Source organism: Macaca fascicularis, chromosome 9 (assembly GCF_037993035.2).
Source record: "Macaca fascicularis isolate 582-1 chromosome 9, T2T-MFA8v1.1".
Classification (NCBI taxonomy): Eukaryota; Metazoa; Chordata; class Mammalia; order Primates; family Cercopithecidae; genus Macaca; species Macaca fascicularis.
In genome coordinates, this window is record NC_088383.1 from 123,918,891 (window position 1) to 123,938,982 (window position 20,092).

The following is a 20,092-nucleotide window of genomic DNA, read 5'->3' on the forward strand; positions in this document are numbered from 1 at the left end:
GGAACTTCAGAGATTTTAGCCCCCACCATTTAGCCACAGAGCCTGGCTTTATGGAGCCACTAATTCATTCTGACAGTGCCTGATCACCCGCAGAGCCTCAGCAGGGAGACCTACACATTTCAAGGATAGCTAGCCCAGGAGTTCTCCCCAAATGCCCATTCTAGGCCATCTCAGAGCTCTGCTAGACTTGCTCTCCCCATCCTCCATTTCTCCTGGAAAAATCAAACATGACCTGGTTTATTTGTAAGCCCAGGTGGCCCATCCATTTCCAAGACAGTCAAGACCTGGCCATTAAATCATACTTGTGTATGTGCGTGTGCGCGCGCATGTCTGCGTGTGTGTGTGTGCGCGCGCTTTGTTTGTTTGTAATGACTTCGGTTTCAGAAGGCTGCTTTTGGATCTTCCTGTTTGGCCTGAGTGTGGGACACGAGCTAGGGCTTGCTGACCTGAATCAGCACTGTGTTGCTGTAAGCATGAGTCTGCTTACCCAAGGACAGAAGAGAAGTTCATGGGCTTTCTTGGGAGCAGCCTCAGCTGGATGGTAACTGTTCCTCACCTCCCAGAAGCTGGGGGAGCTTCAGCAGCCACCTCAGGCAGGCACCTCTCAGTGAAGAATGAGGCAGTCTGTCCCCAGACATTTCCACTGTGTCTGTAGCCACAGGAGGCTCTTGTGGCTGGAGAGCTCATGTGTGCTGTACTCTGTGCCTCTGTGATTTTCTCCTACCCTCATCACAGCCCACACGGTACATACTCCAATGCTCACCTCTGGATGAAAACACGGACTCTGAGAGAGGAGAGAGGCACTAGAGAAATTCCTGCTAGTACAGTGAGGACTACAAAGGACACGCCAAAAAGTGCTAGGCAGTGTTTGAAAGGAAGATTTGGTCTGAGGAGTCAGAAAACGCCTCGTGAGACTGGGCAAGGTGGTTCGCACCTGTCATCCCAATGTGGGATATGATGAGGTTTCTCTTTAAGCATTATTCCCAACACCAACACTTTGGGAGGCCAAGGCAGGCAGATCACTTGAGGTCAGGACCTCGAGGCCAGCCTGGCCAACATGATGAAACCCTGTCTCTACTAAAAATACAAAAAAATTAGCCAGGCATGGTGGTATGTACCTGTAGTCCCAGCTACTTGGGAGGCTGGGGCAGGAGAATTGCTTGAACTCAGGAGGCAGAGGTTGCAGTGAGCCAAGATCGTGCCACTGCACTCCATTCTGGGTGGCAGAGCAAGACTCTGTCTCAAAAAAAAAAAAAAAAGAAAAAAAAAAAAAAAGAAAGAAAGAAAAGCAAAGAAAAAAAGAAAATAAAACACCTCGTGAGCAACAGTGCCTTTCTCAGCTTGATCCAGAAGGATGACTAAGGGTTCATGAAGGTGCAAGGCAGTGCCAGGCAGGAAAGAGCAGCCAGGAGATGGACTGGGACTGGCAAAAGGCTCATGACAGGGTAGGACGCTGGGCACTTAAAGAGCACCAGCATGGTATGGGTAGAAGGAGAAATCACCAGGAAAGGAGGACAGAAGCCAGACTGGGGGAGGCCTTAGAGGGTAAAGATTTTGGACCATTTTGTGACATTACCGGGTTAGTTTTTCAGATGAAACCTGGAATAGCAGGACCTTATATCATTTCCTATGAGGAAATATTCCAGGTTTCACCCGCCTGCTTTCCAAGGGACTTTTGGAGCATATCAGCCGATTCATAGGATGAAGAGTGGCTTTGGATGTCAGTTGTCCTCTTCTCATATCCACATGTCTCCTCTTCCTATCCACATTGTAAATTCTTTGAGCTCAAAGACACCATGCTTTGTAGAACATCCTCCCCTCACAAGCCACTCCTCCCCCACAGCCTTAATTATTTACTATTCAATTTTTGATAAGAAGGAGGGCATAAAAAAGATAAGGTGTCTAATGGGTCTATACTGGATGAAAATAAATGCAATATTCTATCCAAGCTTAACATGATATACAAGAGATTTTTTGTTTGTTTGTTTTTCTGAGACAAAGTCTCACTCTGTCACCCAGGCTGGAGTGCAATGGCATGATCTCAGCTCACTGCAACCTCCGCCTCCCAGGTTCAAACGATTCTCTTGTCTCAGCCTCCCAAGCAGCTGGGACTACAGGCATGTGCCACCACTCCTGACTAATTTTTTGTGTTTTTAGTAGAGATGGGGTTTCTCCATGTTGGTCAGGCTGGTCTCAAATTCCCGACCTCAGGTGATCCGCCCGCCTCAGCCTCCCAAAGTGCTGAGATTACAGGTATGAGCCACCGCACCCGGCCAGTATACAAGATATTTTCTTAAACTGCAGGATCAAATCATGCTTCCCTTAAAAAAGGTGTGACCAGATAGTAAAGAGACTGGTTTCCATCCTCCAAAAACAAAGATCCATCTGATTACAGTGACATCCTGTATAGAGTAATACATCTATTTCACTGTGTAATATGCCAAGAATGAATTTACAACCTGCCCTATCACTGAAATTGTGGTGGGGGTTCAATTGGGATACACTAGGTTGTAAGAGTCAGAAACCCAACTTTAATTAGTTTAATAAAAAAGCGAGTTTCTGGGAAGGATTCTGATATAATGAGGAGAATGAGGGAGATGGGATGTGTATAAAGGTAGCCTCAACCTGGTTAGAATAAGCCCTTCCCAGGAGAAAGATCTCTGAACAAAAAAATCAATGTCAACTATTAGGCATCTGCTATGTAGACTTTGAGACTTGTTTCTATAATGTTATTAGAAGAACACAGTGTGGTAAAAATGAAAGTCACTTTTTGGGGTCAGACAAAACTGAGTTTAAACTGCTGATCTGCCACATACTAATGCTAAGAACTTAGCAAATCACTTAAATTCTCTGAACCTCTTTCTTCTCAGCTAGGAAAATTACCATTTAAGGATTTAATGAGAGCGTGTATAAAAGAAAATAGCTCTGTGCTGGACACTCACTAAGAGCTTAATAAACGTTGCCCCCATCCTTCCCTTTATTTGTCAGGGAATGAGGATTAACTACCTGTATTAAATAAGCCAATATGACTGGTCGCGGTGGTTCCCGCCTGTAATTCTAGCACTTTGGGAGACTGAGGCAGGCGGATCACCTGAAGTCAGGAGTTCAAGACCAGCCTGACCAACATGGAGAAATCCCGTCTCTACTAAAAATACAAAATTAGCCAGGCATGGTGGCGCATGCGTGTGATCCCAGATACTCGAGAGGCTGAGGCAGGAGAATCGCTTGAACCTGGGAGGAAGAGGTTGCAGTGAGCTGAAATAGTGCCACCACTGCACTCCAGCCTGGGCGACAGAGCAAAACTCCGTCAAAACAAAACAAAACAAAACAAAACAAAAAACAATATATGTAGAGTACTAGGACAGTATCTGATATTCACGGTTAGCTGCCATTATCGTCATTTTGATAATATTTCCATTTCCCTATAAGAATACCCCTAAATGAATCCAATGGCTTCTCATACTGCCCACCTTCCTGGGGGAGAAAAACATTTTAAAAGATGACCCAGCCTGGCGAGATGGCTCACACCTGTAATCCCAGCACTTTGGGAGGCTGAGGCAGGTGGATCACCTGTGGTCAGGAGTTTGAGACCAGCCTGACCAACATGGAGAAATCCCGTCTCTACTAAAAATACAAAAAGTAGCTGGGCATGGTAGCAAGCACCTGTAATCCTAGCTATCCAGGAGGCTGAAGCAGGAGAATCATTTGAAGCTGGGAGGCGGAGGTTACAGTGAGCAGAGATCGTGCCATTGCACTCCAGCCTGCGCGACAAGAGTGAAACTCCATCTTAAAAAAAAAAAAAAAAAAAAAGGAGATGACCCTTTTTCTCTATCCTGTTTTCATTTTAAGGCTGGGAATTGTTTTTGCTCTGCAGTACCCAAGAGGCTCTGGACACTTAGTCAATATTAATTAATGATGTTGTTGTTGGTGTGCCAGGTCTTTGACACTAAACATTTTCATGCCAGCTTTGTTGAATTAAGGTAGAATTAAATAGCCGTGCTGCAATCCTGTCTCAGCCGTAATCACCATTTGTTTTGCTCATATTTCCCATGCTATTCACCCCACCTAATCAGTCCAGTTTTACTGCATTTGCGTAGATTGTATCGATGCATCTGCGGAAGCTCCTGCAGGAATAATCATCTCTCATTTTTCTCTTCTGTGGTTGTGGGTATCGGAAGACCGTGTCTCTCCCTCAGCTAGGACCTGAGTATAACCTGTGGTGAAGACAGTGTAGAGAAAGCAATAGGCTTTGCGACCATGGTGAGTTAGGAATCTCAGGGCTTTGTTTACCCTGAGAGTTTACCTAGGTTGAAGGCTGTCAAAGAAAACTTTCCTTTAACTTAAAAGGGTGACATGGGCATGGTTCCCTTAAAACGGCTACTCGGGTCAAAGATCACAACCTCTTGATGGCAGTGGCATGGAATAAAGCGTCTTAGTGTCTCCTCTAGTGCCTAATTTGTCCCTTGATCAAATAACAACTACGATAACAGGAGGAGGAAGAGGAGGAGGAGGAATTAACACTTATGAAGAGCTAGGCATTATTCTAAGTACATCACATATTATAGATTATTTATATTCAGAACAACTTGATGAGATGGTTACTATTATTATCCCCATTTTACAGATGAGGAAACTAAAACACCAATAATTAAGTAACTCCCCAAAGGCCACCTAATTACTATGTGGTGGACGTGGCTCTCAAACAACAGCAGTACACTTTGGAGTCCATGATTGTGGATGTTGGGTAAATATTTATTTGGCTATATTTTTTTATTTTGTTTTTTATCTGTAGAGTGCCTTTTAAAGCTTTCTCTAAAAGAAAAAAAAAAAAACAGAAACAGTCTACAGTGGGCCAAATATGGCCTTAGATGTTAACACATGCTTTGTTTTATTTAATTTTCAGATAATTTTGCAAAGTAGATGCTATTTTGCTATTTTCATTTTTTGGTTTTTGGGTTTTTTTGAGACAGTCTTGCTCTGTTGCCCAGGCTGGAGTGCAGTGGTGCGATCTTGGCTTACTGCAACCTTCGCCTCCCAGGTTCAAGCAATTCTCCTGCCTCAGCCTCCCAAGTAGCTGGGATTACAGGCACCCACCACCACAGCTGGCTAATTTTTGTATTTTTAGTAGAGACGTGGTTTTGCCATGTTGACCAGGCTGGTCTTGAACTCCTGATCTTTGGTGATCTGCCCACCTCGGCCTCTCAAAGTGCTGGGATTACAGGTGTTAGCCACTGCACCTGGCCTTTTTTTGTTTTGTTTTGTTGGTTTATTTTATCCTCCTGCCTCAGCCTCCCAAGTAGCTGGGATTACATTTGCAAGCCACCGTGCCTGGCTCTGTTTTCTCTGTTTTTACAGATGAAGGCTCAGGATCAGAGAAGTAAAGAAGTTTCATGAGATTACACACCTAGTAACGAGGGAAGGTGGGACTTGAAGCATCACGTCTGTCCAACTCAAAGGCCATGATTCCATGCATCTCCTACCACTGCCAGCTTTGCACCAGGGATGGAAAACATTGAGTCATTTTCTGCAAAGTTTTCACAGCACTTTCCTTTTGAGTTATAGTCACCAGGCTAAGCAGATAATATTATCCAGGTGCACATTGCTAAAATGACTGTACAGGGAGAGTACTGTCCAAAAGACCCAGAAACCTCTTTTCTAACAGTAGACAAGCAGCTCTATTCCAAGATGGGGCGCAATTTTAGCCATAAGTAACAATACCAATCATTAGAGCACCTTGTATTTTTACATTATAATTTCATTAATAATAAGCACCTTACATTTTTATGATGCTATGTGCCTGACACTCTTCCAACCATTTCACGTATATTCAATCACTGAATTCTTAAAAAAAAACCGTATGAGGGAGGTCTATTTTTGCTTCTGTTTTTAGATTGGAAAACTGACGCTCAGACAAACAATTTGCCGGAGGTCACCCAGCTAGGAAGTGGTGAAAGCAGACCTGACCCTAGGCAGTGTGGCCATGAAGTCTCTGCACTCTGCCATGGGCTACGTTGCCGCTCATTAGTTAATTATTTGGGAAATGTTAGTTCTGTTCCTCTCTCCATACATTAGGCAATGGGGATTAATATGAGAATTAACAATATGTACTGCATCACCTGATATGTGTACTGAATGATGTAAAGATTTCTTTATAGGGTGTTTACATATACAAGGCATTGTACCAGGCCGTGAGAATGCCGCACCTGCCTTCAAGGAGCTGAAATCAGCAACTCAGCAAATACAACACCACGTGATAAAGAATTAATATAGGAAATGGTGGCTATTTTCCTTTCACCATCTATTCTCTGTATCTTTCTGTCAAACTCAAGGCCCCCAGAGAATGGCCTGGGCTTTCTTGCCCTCTGACTTCTGGTTAGGTGCAACCTATGGACAGATATTGGAAGGAGGGGAAAGGAGAGGGACATCAGAATATTCCTGCCCCAGCCCCAGCTCTTCCTTCTTCAGTCTAGCATTGCTGATGCTCCCCTCTGGCTCTGACTTCTGCTGGACGACTCTGCTTCCATGGCCCCAGCTCTTAGTAGGGTGTTAGTAACACCACTCTCTCTCCATTTGCTCCTTCAGGCTCAGGGGTATGAATGGTTTCTCGATTTTTCTGGTTCCCAGATGCCTCAGCGTTCCTGGCTGGTTTCTTTAACTCAGAGTGTGCCGTTTGCTTCCTGCGGGGCCCCTGACTGATATAAAGAGTAAGCAGAAGAGATAATAAGAGGAGCCTTCAGGAAAGATCCCTAATTTAGACTTGGAGGGAGACGGGAAGCTGCTCAAAAGAAGTGAAATCTGTAACTCCTAAAGGATGATCAGGAATTATCCAGTTTGGGAAGTGGAGGTAGGAAGAATATGCTAAAAAGAGAGAATGACAAGTGGAAAGATAAGAAGGCAAGAGCATAGATACTCCTGAGAACTGCAAAGTGCCCAAAAGATACTGCTCAAGGTAGAGAGTGGTGAAGAAGCTTAAGTAAGCACCTCCAGATCATGAAGGTGAAACTTTTCTTTTTTCTTTTTTTTTTTTTTTTTTTGAGACAGGGTCTGGCTCTGTCGCCCAGGCTGGAGTGCAACGGTGCAATCTTAGCTCACTGCAACCTCCGCCTCTCAGATTCAAGCGATTCTCAAGCCTCAGTCTCCCAAGTAGCTGGGATTACAAACACCCGCCACCATGCCCGGCTAATTTTTGTATTTTTACTAGAGATGGGGTTTCACTATGTTGACCAGGCTTATCTTGAACCCCTGACCTCAAGTGATCTGCCCACCTTAGCCTCTCAGTGTTGGGATTAAAAGTGTGAGCCATCACGCTCGGCCAAAGGTGGAACTTTTGAAGTTTGTTTGAAGTTTGCTGATGAAGTTTTGCTCTATGACTTGTCATGTAATCTTCTCTTTATTTCCTTATGAAGCATTCAGTGAAGTCTATATTGCTTATCAAAAGTTCTGAAGTTGGGTTTCAGAGAGTAGCCAAGATGAAGTGCTGAGTCTGGTCTGAAGGAGCTCACGGAGGTAATTAGCAATAGGTTTGAGATTGCACTGTCAGATTTTGAAGTTTGTGAGGCCACCCGCATCACTGCTAATGTGTGCTGTGTGGGTGGAGAATGGATGAGGCCAAAAAAGTTTAGGACAAATAGTCTGGAGATGGAGAATCAGCGAAGAATAGTTGAGAGGAGAAGGCAGCTAGAACTCAAATGTTAATAAAAGAAGGCTTGCTTTCTGCCTCTGCATAATCCTTAGTAAAATATGCCTGGGTTACTGCAAATGCTATTTAAAAAGTAACACTGAGTTCTGACTGGGAGACGTGAGACAGGCACTCTCTCTCCCTGCTCCTTCATTCTTGTCTTTTTTTTGTGGTTCTGGATATTAAGCACCACCCTTGTTGGTGCCTGTGTTGCCCCTACAGATGCCCTGCTCTATCAGTCATCTCCATAGACCCTTGTGGGTCAACACCCCCTTCCACACTGCTACTCGTTACACCCATTATGTCCTCCTGGCTTCTGGTGGTTAAGTTGCCTCTATTACTTCAGGGCTCCATCATCCCTATCCACATTAACAAGCCCAACTCAGACCATCTTCTCAATGGCTGATCCTGACCTGCAGCGGAGCACCACCACTGAATGGATTAGCAGTGCTGATGCCCCCTCACCAGCACATTCCAATGCCCTGGCTGAAGGGCGTGTCCTCTGGGCCCTCCAAGGGTCGTTCCTCTGGTGGATCTTTTAGCCTGACATGAAATAGCCATCTAAGCATCCTACTCGCCTTAGCCTCTGTCCCTTAGCATTCCTCCCTCAAGCATCTTCAGGGCAACTCGGGCGTATCCCCTTGCCTCAGTGTTGTCCATCACTTTGCCAGGTTTCTCAGAGCCACCCCCACAGTGACCTTGCCCCATCCTTGGAGGCTGTCTGTACTTTGTCTCATTCTCTTGATTGTCTATGTTTTTTCTTTTCTTTTCTTTTCTTTTCTTTTGAGACACAGTTTCACTCTGTTGCCCAGGATGGCATGCAGTGGTGTGATCTCAGCTCACTGCAACCTCTGCCTCCCAGGCTCAATAAATTCTTGTGCTTCAGACTCCTAGCTAGCTGGGATTACAGGCGCCAGCTAATTTTTGTAGTTTTAGTAGAGATGGGGTTTCACCATGTTGGCCAGGCTGGTCTTGAATTCCTGACCTCAAGTGATCCACCCACCTTGACCTCCCAAAGTGCTGGTACTACAGGCATGAGCCACCACACCCAGCCTGATTGCCTGTATTTTTGAAATTACTTGTGGAGCTTGATACTGGGTAATACCTTTGATTGTGTGAGTCTAACTTCAGAATCCAATGATTTGTGATTTTATATATATGTGTGTGTGTATATATGTGTGTGTATATATATAATATAGGTATATAAATAATATATGCAAATATATGTGCATATATTATATATACAAATATATAGTATATATGTCAGGAAAATATGAACACTGACTAGATATTTAATAATATTACAGAATTATTGTAGAGGTTTTTGGTGTGATAATAATATTGCTGTTAGATTTTTAAAATATATGTATATACAGGCTGGGCATGATGGTTCTTCCCTGTAATCCCAGCACTTTGGGGAGCCAAGATGGGAGGATTGCTTGAGACCAGTTGGAGACCAGCCTGGCCAACATAGAGAGACCCTGTCTCTACAAAAGAAAATTTTTTTTAACTAGCTGGGCATGGTGATGCCACTTGAAGGCCCCAACTGCTGGGGAGGCTGAGGTGGGAAGATTGCTTGAGTCCAGGAATTCAAGGCTGTAAGTGAGCTATGATTGCATTACTGCACTCCAGCATGGGCAACAGAGTGAGACCCTGTCTCAACAAACATAACAAGAATAACAAAATGTGTGTGTGTGTATATATATATATATATGCATATAGAAGTGTTTACTGCTGAGACTATTTGATGTTGGAGACTTGCTTCAAAATAATCCAGTGTGAGAGAGGCTGGGGGGTGTAGAGACATAAGATGGGCCATGATAATTATTGAAACTGGGTAATGTGCTCATGGAGGTTTATTATACTATTTTCCCTAGTATTACATACAGTATATAAAAACCTTTGAAAGTTTGAAAATTTCCATAATACTGAGATTTTTAAAACACTAAATCAAATTTAAAGCAAATAATAAGATACCTGAAATGCCACAAGGGTGAATATGTGTGTGTGTGTGTGTGTGTGTGTGTGTGTGTGTGTGTGTATTTATTTATTTATTTATTTATTTATTTATTTTTGAGATGGAGTCTTGCTCTGTCGCCCAGGCTGGAGTGCAGTGGTGCAGTCTCGGCTCACTGCAACCTCCACCTCCCGGGTTCAAGCAGTTCTGCCTCACCCTCCTGAGTAGCTGGGATCACAGGCATGTGCCACCACGCCTGCCCAATTTTGTATTTTTAGTAGAGATAGGTTTTCTCCATGTTGGTCAGGCTGGTCTCAAACTCCTGACCTCAGGTGATCTGCTCACCTCAGCCTCCCAAAGTGCTAGAATTACAGGCGTGAGCCACTGCACCCAGCCAAGGGTGAATATATTTATATGAAGTATTCTAACAACCATATATGAAAATATGAACCTGACTACAGAAAAATAACAAAGTTCATAAATAAGACGTTGGTAGAAGGAAAAACAATTTTAACAATAAAACTGGAAAGTAGTTTCAACCCTCCACTCAGTAAAATACAAATTAATATAGAAATATGATACTAATTCTTTCTATAAAATGGGCAAAGAACAGAAAAAATACTTTGAGGCAAAGTATTACATAGGGTGAAGAAAATTCAGCAGTTTACATTTTTAACTTTCTGGAAACCATTTTTCCAACATACTTATCAAAAAATCTTAAAACCCTGCCCCAATACTTGACCCAAAGTCCAACTTCTGTGAAATTATTTTTAGACAATAAACATAGACATGTGTGAACATTTAGGTATACATATATGCAATAAGTCATTGTTTAATAATAATGAAGGCCAGGTGCGGTGGCTCACGCCTGTAATCCTAGCCCTTTCGGAGGCCGAGATGGGTGGATCACCTGAGGTCAGGAGTTGGAGAGCAGCCTGGCCACGGTGATACCCCATCTCTACTAAAAGTATAAAAAGTAGCTGGGCGTGGTGGCAGGCACCTGTAGTCTCAGCTACTTGGGAGGCTGGGGCAGGAGAATCGCCTGAGCCCAGGAGGTGGAGGTTGCAGTGAGCAGAGATGGCACCACTGCACTCCAGCCTGGGCGACAAAGCGAGATTCTGTCTCAAAATAATAATAATAATGAAAAAATTTAAAATAATATGAGAATACTATTAGGATTGAACAAAATAAGGTGGAAGGGAGACCTGCATATCCAACAACAGAAAATAGTTAAAGGAATCGTGGTATTACATACGGATATAAACACACATCTTATCCAGACATTACATGAGACTATGTAATGACAAGGAAAGATATCCCGGAAAATTAGATAAAGAAAGCAAAATGGAAAAGAGGACTACCAGAATTTTTCATTTGTGTTTCTTTGTATACATCTACAGAGGCACACAACAAATGGAATAGAAGAATAAGTTCTAAACATTAAACAGGGATAATATGGTATGGAGAGGGGTAGCTTATGGATGATTTTAATTTTCTCCTTTTTATGTATCTATATTTCCTAAATGTTCTGTAACAAACTCGTATTACTTTAATGAAATTAAACAAAATCATCTGTTGACTCACCAGTCCACTTCGAGGAATCTTTCCTAACAAAATAACCGGGAATATGCTCAAATATTGTTAGCATAGTCTCTGGAGCATTATTTATAATAGGGGAAATATTGTGAGTAATCCAGTTATCCCATAATAAGAGAATGATTAAATTATTGTATTAAGAATTTTTTAAAATCCCATATTCCTGGGAAAAGGTTGATTGTTCTATAACCATGGTAACAAGTACCATTATAACCAGGATTTAAATTCTATCAATCAATGCAACTTGCTTCAGTGAACATGCTTTGACAAACCAACCAATCAGTGATAGTCTCTTACATATGCAAGTCAGCCACTCAGGAATCAAGTTAGTCTAGTAAATGAGCTTCTGAATGCCAACCAATCAACAACAGTCTCACTGGAGTAACCACATCTCTAGAGTTGACGTCAGTCTACTTATATCCCTGAAAATCTCCCAATCCCTGAACTCTATGCTTCCCCAAAATCCAGTATAAAATCATTATTCTGCTCAGCCAGATTCTACCTGACCAGCATGGCTCTTCCTTACCATAAGTAACAAATTCAGCTTTGTTTTATGTAGTATTCTGTGTCTCTGTGTGTGTGTCCATCCCTGTATGTGTGTGAGGGTATGTGTGTGTGTCTTTGTATATACACACTGAGGGAGTACACATATGCATATATACAAGCATAGAATTTCATACATTATTTGAATATTTTGTTTTCAAAGACCACATAATGACAAGAAAGATATATTCAAAATATATTATGTGAAAAAGTGTTGAGCACAAAACTGTGTATTGTACAATCCTAATGAGAGAGAGAGAGACAGGAGAAAATACACCAAAATTTTAAAAAATATATCTGGGTTGTGAGATTATGGGTGATTTTCATCTTATTTTTCCTTATATTTTCAAAAAACTCCATAGTGACCATTTATCACTTTAATAATGAAGGGGAAGACTTTCTTTAAAAGTCTTGGTTTAGCATGATAGCCCGAAACCAGTTAATTTTAAATGTCATCTGAAAAGTTTAGAACCTCTTTATGAGTTCTTCTATGATCCTTTCATTGATAACAGGCTATGACACGAAGCCAAAGGCCTCCATACAAATATTTATTGTGTGCCTGTGTGCCAGACACCAAATTAGGCACACAGACAGCTGCTAAGATGATGTAGGATGAAGCTGGGCATGGTGGCTCATGCCTGTAATCCCAGCACTTTGGGAGGCTGAGGCAGGTGGATTGCTCGAGCCCAGGAGTTCGAGACCAACCTGGGCAACACGGCAAAACCCTGTCTCTCCAAAAAAAATAAATAAATAAAAAATAAAAATAAAAAAATTAGCCAGACATGGTGGCACACACCTTGTAGTCCCAGCTACTTGGGAGGCTGAGGTGGGAGAATCACCTAAGTCTGGGGAGATCAAGGCTGCAGTGAGCCATGATTGTGCCACTGCACTCCAACCTGGGTGACAGAGTGAGACCCTGTCTCAAATCATCCCTCAGATGATGATGTTTAATGATGTAACACCTTCCTGAAAACTATATGGAAAACAACATTTTCATTAATTGGACTGAGCATAGGAAACTGTGCTTTTCCCTCCAAATATGTTCAATGCTTATTATTAGTGGGGACTATCAATGTAGCAAGTAAAGGCGAGAAAGGCAGTCTAGGTGTTTGTTAGGCACGACTGTGAGTAATGGTCTATAAAATACAACAAAAAAACTGGGAACAACCTAGAGTGTGTAGTAGAAAGTGAAAAACAAATGTTAATTTCTTCTACTATCTTTTTCTTTATTTTGGAGGAGAGAGTTTTGGCTTCTTCTTTTCTTAATAAAAATAGTGTCAAGGTCCTAATTGCATTTAATTAAGCCATATTTCTAGCACTGAGAATGCAGAAGGATACACTGTAGCCTGCTGTTCTCCATTTCCTAATGCATGCAAGCAGCTCTAAATGAGTAAGAAATGATGATTGAATATTGTGAACAGGCACAATAGTTAATCTCATGTGAATAGGCAGTAGGAGTGGAATGTGTTTGTCCTGGGTTTGTTAGAAAGATTTTCGTGATCAAACACTGAAAGAGGATTTTCCCCATTTTCTTCCTGCTGACAATGCATCACTGATAGTTTGACTTAATGAGATTCTTAGATTTAATAAAATAGCAAAAGGCAGTGAGCCATTTCCCAAAATGACTCGAAAGAAATATTTGGCAGAAATAATTGAGAGTCAGAGATTACTGGTCCATAGAACCCTACCAATTCCTGCCACTCTGGACTATGCCCACTTGTTCTACATTTTCTGCTGATTTTAGAAATCACCCCGTCGCTGCCTGGGTGGCAGTAACTTCCCTTAATAGGGCCATTTGTCATAAACTATGAGATGCTAAGGAATTAATCAAAATTTTCCACGGGTAAGCAGTAACTTGAGAGACTGTACGATCCTTAATAATGATGCCTTAGCTTTGTATAATCTGCTGGAGTTTACAGAGTGCCTTCATAGACCTTTAACCATTCAGTTCTCATTCTAATCCTGTCAAGTGGGGACCAGTGTCCTGACTTTACAGTTGAAAAAAACTGAGGCTCCAGAATCCTTAAGGGAGTTGCCCAGGGTTTTACAGTGAGTAAATAAATGGTAGCATTCAGACCCAGGTCTTATATACGTGTCTGGTGCTTGATCCAATCTAGCTGAACAACTATCCCTAAATGAGCAAAAAAGAAGATTCTGATCTGAGGCCTGAGGACCAGGGAAGAAGTCCTGGCCCTTGCCTCTGGTAGCACATGATGTAAGGCATATCAATTGGCTCTCTGAATCATAGTTTTCTTATTTGAAGAACAGAGACAACTGTGCTGCTATCAATTTATTCTCACCACTCAGCTCCAAATCCACCCTTTATTGCCTGCTTGGTGAAACTGTGGCTTCCTGAGAGATGCAGCTGCCACCTGGCCATTTGGGGTGACTTGTGCCACTGAGCCAACCAGCAGAAAAAGGTGTTACTCTACGGGCTAGAATGATTGATCCCAGTTACCAAGGGGAAATTGAACTGCTACTACACAATGGGGAAGAGGAACCATGTCTGGAACACAGAGGATTATCTAGAGATCCTCCTAGTACTTCTATGTGCAATAGTAAAAGGTAATAGAAAACTACAGAAACAAGCAAACAAAAAGCAGCATGACTGAAGACTCAGACCCTTAGGGAATGAAGGTTTGGGTCATTTCACCTAGTAAAGAACCTTGACCATCTGAGTTTCTGTCTGAGGGTAAAGTGAATATAGGAGGAATTGTGGGAGGAGGAAATCATAGATTATTCTATGGCATCTTACAAAAATCAGGACTGTGGTCATGTGAAAGGAAAATATCTTGGGCCCCCAAAATCACTAAGGAAAACTCAAGCTAGAAACTGCTTAGGGCACACCTGCCTCCCATTCTATTCAAAGTCATCCCTCTGCTCACTGAGATAGATGCATATCTGATTGCCTCCTTTGGAAAGGCTCATCAGAAACTCAAAAGAATGCAACCATTTGCGTTTCACCTGTCTGCGACCTGGAAGCCTTCTTCCTGCCTTTGCTTCAAGTTGTCCCGCCTTTCCAGACCAATCCATCCAATGTGCTTCTTACACATACTGATTGATGTTTCCTGTCTCCCTAAAATGTATAAAACCAAGCTGTGCCCTGACCACCTTGGGCACAGGTCGTCAGGACTTCCTGAGGCTGTGTCCTCAACCTTGGCAAAATAAACTGTCTAAATTAACTGAGACCTGTCCCAGATTTTCTGGGTTCACATTAGCTTTGCAGATTTTCTCCTTGCTTGTTGTATGTGTATGTAAAAAGTAAAGTAGAGGTTCCTCTTTAAAAAGACTCTCCTTCCTGACTAATTAGGAGTATAGCAACTTCTCCTAGAAGCAAAATTTATTCAAAGACCTGTGCTAACAGTCTTAAATATCTGCTAGCTGTAATAAATAAATCAATGTACTTTATGTTCCTAGCTCCCACAATGTAGCCTAAATATTTGCCCTGCCATGCTTATACTGGTCCAAGCAAGCATTAGGTCATAGCCTGTTCCTCTTCCGTATTTGGAGGTGCTTTTACTTTTCTCAGCATTCCACAGGTTACTTCCTCCTTCCTTTGTTCTCCTCAGCCTTTGCCTCTTTTAGAAAGTTCTAAGTTGCTAGCCAATCGGGACTAATACAGAACGTGAGGTCCCGTTCCAGCCAATGGAAACCAAACACAACAGTAAGGTGGATGGGTCAGGTTATAAATGACCCTGCCTCCTTTGTTCAGTGTACTCTCGTGGTAAAACTGCTGGCAAGTGTACCCTTACTGCAGAAAGTAAAAATGGCCTTGCTGAGGAAATTAAATTTATGTTCAAGTGCTGTTTCTTTATGGCACTGGGGAACAGGCATTTTATTTCTAAATAAGCATTTCAAACAGTATATATTCATTTGTATATTATAAAAATATTCTTTTCTCTCCTTCCCACTCTTATTTTATATCTAAATTGTTGGAGGTTAACTTTATAATTTAGTGTTCAGGTAACAAAATATTCACTGGGGCCCAGTGCATTGGCACGCCCTGTAATCCCATCACTTTGGAAGGCCGAGGTAGGCAGATTGCTTGAGCCCCTGAGTTTGAGACCAGCCTGGGCAACATGGCAAAACCCTGTTTCAACAAAATATACAAAAATTAGCCAGGCATGGTGGTGCACACCTGTAGTCCCAGCTACGCAAGAGGCTGAAGTGGGAGGATTGATTGAGCCTGGGAGGTTAAGGCTGCAGTGAGCCATGATTGCATCACTGCACTCCAGCCTGGATGACAAGACCCTGTCTCAAAAACAAACAAAATATTCACTGGGACTGTGACTGAACTTCAGAGTTATTACTGTTGGAACTGTGTGTTTCCTCATTTTGAGGTGAACACGTGCTCATTTTTACAAAGGGAAGCTGTGTTACGTTCGGTGAAAACATACAGGTGTTTTGTTTTCTTTTTTTTTTTTTTTTGAGACGGAGTCTCGCTCTGTCTCCAGGCTGGAGTGCAGTGGCCGGATCTCAGCTCACTGCAAGCTCCGCCTCCCAGGTTTAGGCCATTCTCCTGCCTCAGCCACCTGAGTAGCTGGGACTACAGGCGCCCGCCACCTCGCCCGCTAATTTTTTGGTATTTTTTTAGTAGAGACAGGGTTTCACCGTGTTAGCCAGGATGGTCTCCATCTCCTGACCTTGTGATCCGCCCGTCTCGGCCTCCCAGAGTGCTGAGATTACAGGCGTGAGCCACCGCCCCCGGCGAGGTGTTTTATTTTCGCGAAGGAGTTCAAATGTTTGTGAAAGGGTGCATATGGAAGTGAAGAAGCCCAAGAGATGGACGGCGCCCCTTTTCAACTGATCGCTTCTCAGTTCCCTTTGTTGTTCTGCTTTGTGATACTGTAGAGCTGGACCCTATACCTGTTGACCTCTGTCAGCCGGCACTGTGTACAGCTTTGTCAATAGAGAGGCCACAGGGACTCTGCGGGTGGAAGGGGCTTCTTTTTACAGTTCCTGTGTTATTCTTTCCCACTTGCTCCTATGACATAGCTATACACGGATGGCATGCATATAGGATGGCCAGGGACATCCATACTCTTGCAAGTTTGCTTTTGCAAGTTTGGCTGGCACACTGGTGAGAGACTCATGGTTCCTTGCTCACCAGCCTCAGCCCACCAGTTGATAACCAGCTCTGGCCCGGGACAACTCAGCAAACCTCTCCTCTATCCAGTGGGCCACAGGTATGCTCCTCCTGCCTGCCACAAGGTGTGAAACTCGGCCTACCTTCCAAGTTTGTTCTTTTCTTGGTCACTCTCCCCGACTCTTAGGTTAGTCTTCAGAGTTCTCTTTTATCTCCTCCCATTCCCAGTTGCCAGTTCCTTATTACCAATTGATAACTCTTTATATTACACTTTTTTCTGTTTAAATTTCTGACGGTATTTCTCTCTCCTAATTGGAGCCTAACTGACACAAAATTGATGTTGATTTTGAGTATTTCACAGGGTTATTATGATGCTTAAATAAGCTAATGCACAGAGAAGCACTTAGAAATTTTTTAAGAATCTGGTAAATCATTGCATAAATGATCTCAATGTATCATCCTTCTTTTATTCATGCTACTTTATAGCATGAATCACTGACGCTAGGATTGGTCACAACATGTGTTTTGGCCAATGGGACATCTACACATATGATATAAGTAGAAGTCTGGTAAGCATTTGTATATAGAAGTGTGCCCCTGAACACTGCCCTGTCATTGCCATGTGAAGAGGAATAGTCTAGCCTCCTTGAAGATGGTTGACCTCATGCTGAGCGAAGCCCATCCCTAACCAGGTATACCAGTGGGGTGCAGACTCACGGGTGAGCCTAAGCAAGGCCAACAGGAGGCTCACTCGTTTAGCCCACAGAATCACAGAAAGAAAACATCATTGTTATTTTAAGACCCTACATTTAGGGGTGATTTGTTGCATAGCAATACATTACAGATGCAAATATAACTGAAACAATATATAAATTAAAATATTGGTAAAAACTTTTTCTGTGGTAAGTGACTGAAATCTAACCTAAGCTAGTGTAAGCGCAAAAGAGTATGTATTGGTTTACATAGTTGAAAGTCTAGGAGTTGGTTAAGCACACAGTTAGATCCGTATGCTCAGGCTACATCCTCAGGGGTCAGCTGTCTTACCTTCACTTTCTGATCTTCTTTCTTTCATCCTCAGGCAAGCTTTGCCTTCATGCTGGTAAGATGGATTCCAGAGTCTCTTATGTCCTCAAAGCTTCAAGCTCAGCGGAAGGAGTCTCAATGGTTTCCACAAAAAAATCTTGGACCTTGGATCAACTGCCCACCCTTGAACTAATCCCTGTGGCCCCAGGCTGATTGGCAGACTTGAATCACCTATCCCATGCCCAGAACTTTGGCTTGACCAGGCTTATCCAAAACAAGGGAATCCAGAGTGTTGCCCCAAAGAAAATCAGGGGGCTATTACTGGGGAAAAGAATTCCATCACAGGTATCAAAAATACTGTTATCAATAAAACATCACCTGACACGTTGGTTCATTAAAGACATATTACTTTGGTCTTTCTTGGTTGGGAATTATTTAGATGCCAAGAATATAAACACTCTTGACTTAAGAAATGAGAGAGTTTGTCAGAAGCATGCAGGATACTCCTGAATCCACAGGCAATGTGGCTAGGTGTCATGAAGCATTATATCCAAGAACTAGAAAGTCATAAGAGAGTCTTTTTTTTTTTTTCTCTCTCTCTCTTTCCCCCTCCACAATGACATGGTCTTTATCTCTGCTTTTCATTGATATTTAATTTTTAACTCTCTAATTTCTATGGGGAACCCATTCTGTGAGGTTTGGTTAAAGCTGACCCAACTTCCTGCCACGGGGCAGGCTCATCTCCCAGACCAGCCAATCAGAGTATGCTATCTCTCAGACCAACCAATCAGGGTATATCATCTCCCTGGCCACAGTGATGAATCTAACTTGATCATGTGATCCAAGCTAGGTCAATTGGAGTCCTCCTGGGACCTTTCTGCCATAGTGATCCTGAGTCCTCTTTCCTCAGGGAGTTCCTAAGTTAATTGGATGTGTATTGAATTTCATGGCCATCATGCTTGGCATATGGAAGAGAGCTTGTTTGTGAGCAGAGAGGAGAAAAACAACCTAATAATAGAATTTGAGATCTCACATCCAACCATGACCTGAAGCCTTAGGTCTTTTAATTGCTTGAGCCCTGGTGTGGTGCTTCAACTTGGCCTAACTTCTCCGAGTCGGCCTAACTTTGCTCAGTTGCTCTAAGGTTGTACTGTTTCTCTTGGGAGCAAAAATTCTCAAAGGAAAGAGAATTTATAAGAAGTAACTGTGGAGGGGTTAATTTTTTAAAAAATGCCCTCAAAAAAAGTGTAAAAATATTTCTTTAGTGGAGAAAAGCTTTTTCCTTTCCACCTGGCAGCAGCCATCCATTAAACCAAGGTCGGTGCATACAAGTACATCCAGGAGCTATGGAGGAAGAAGCAGTGTGATGTCATACACTTTCTCTTGAGGGTCCACTGCTGGCAGTACCGCAAGCTCTCTGCTGTCCACAGGGCTCACCACTCCACCAGGCCCCACCGTACCAGGCCCCGTAAAGCGGGCTGACTGGGCTACAAGGCCAAGCAAGATTATGTTATATGTAGGATTCGTGTGTATCGTGGTGGCCGAAAACGCCCAGTTCCTAAGGGTGCAACTTACAGCAAGCCTGTCCATCATGGTGTTAACCAGCTAAAGTTTGCCCAAAACCTTCAGTCCGTTGCAGAGGAGTGAGCTAAATGCCACTGTGGGGCTCTAACAGTCCTAGAATTCTTACTGGGTTGGTAAAGATTCCACATACAGATTTTTTGAGGTTATCCTCATTGATCCATTCCATAAAGCCATCAGAAGAAATCCTGACACCCAGTGGATCACCAAACCAATCCACAAGCACAGGGAGATGTGTGGGCTGACATTTGCAGGCCAAAAGAGCCGTGGCCTTGGAAAGGGTCATAAGTTCCACCACACTGTTGGTGGTTCTCGCTGTGCAGCGTGGAGAAGACACAAGACTCTTATATCAGCTCCACCGTTACCGCTGATATAAGTAAAGATTGTAAAATTCATTCCTAATAAACAATTTGGGACAGTCCAAAAAGAGTATTTCTTTAAAGAGGCCCTACTCTTTAAAAAGGACTCCAATGGAAAGTTCCTCTTACATTCTGGTTGTATTCGTTTCCTACTGCTGCTATAAACAAAATGCAACAAAGTTAGTGACTTGAAACAGCACAACCTTGTTCTCATACAGAAGTCAGAAGTTACCAGTGGGTTGGCAAAGCTGCGTTCCTGCTGGAGGCTC

General features: G+C 42.8%; 1 pseudogene; it reads left to right on the top strand.

The window, feature by feature from the left end:
• The first annotated feature begins 17,378 nt into the window (after positions 1-17,378).
• On the top strand, positions 17,379-19,835 carry LOC102136947 (large ribosomal subunit protein eL15-like; annotated as a pseudogene).
• The last annotated feature ends 257 nt before the right edge of the window (positions 19,836-20,092 follow it).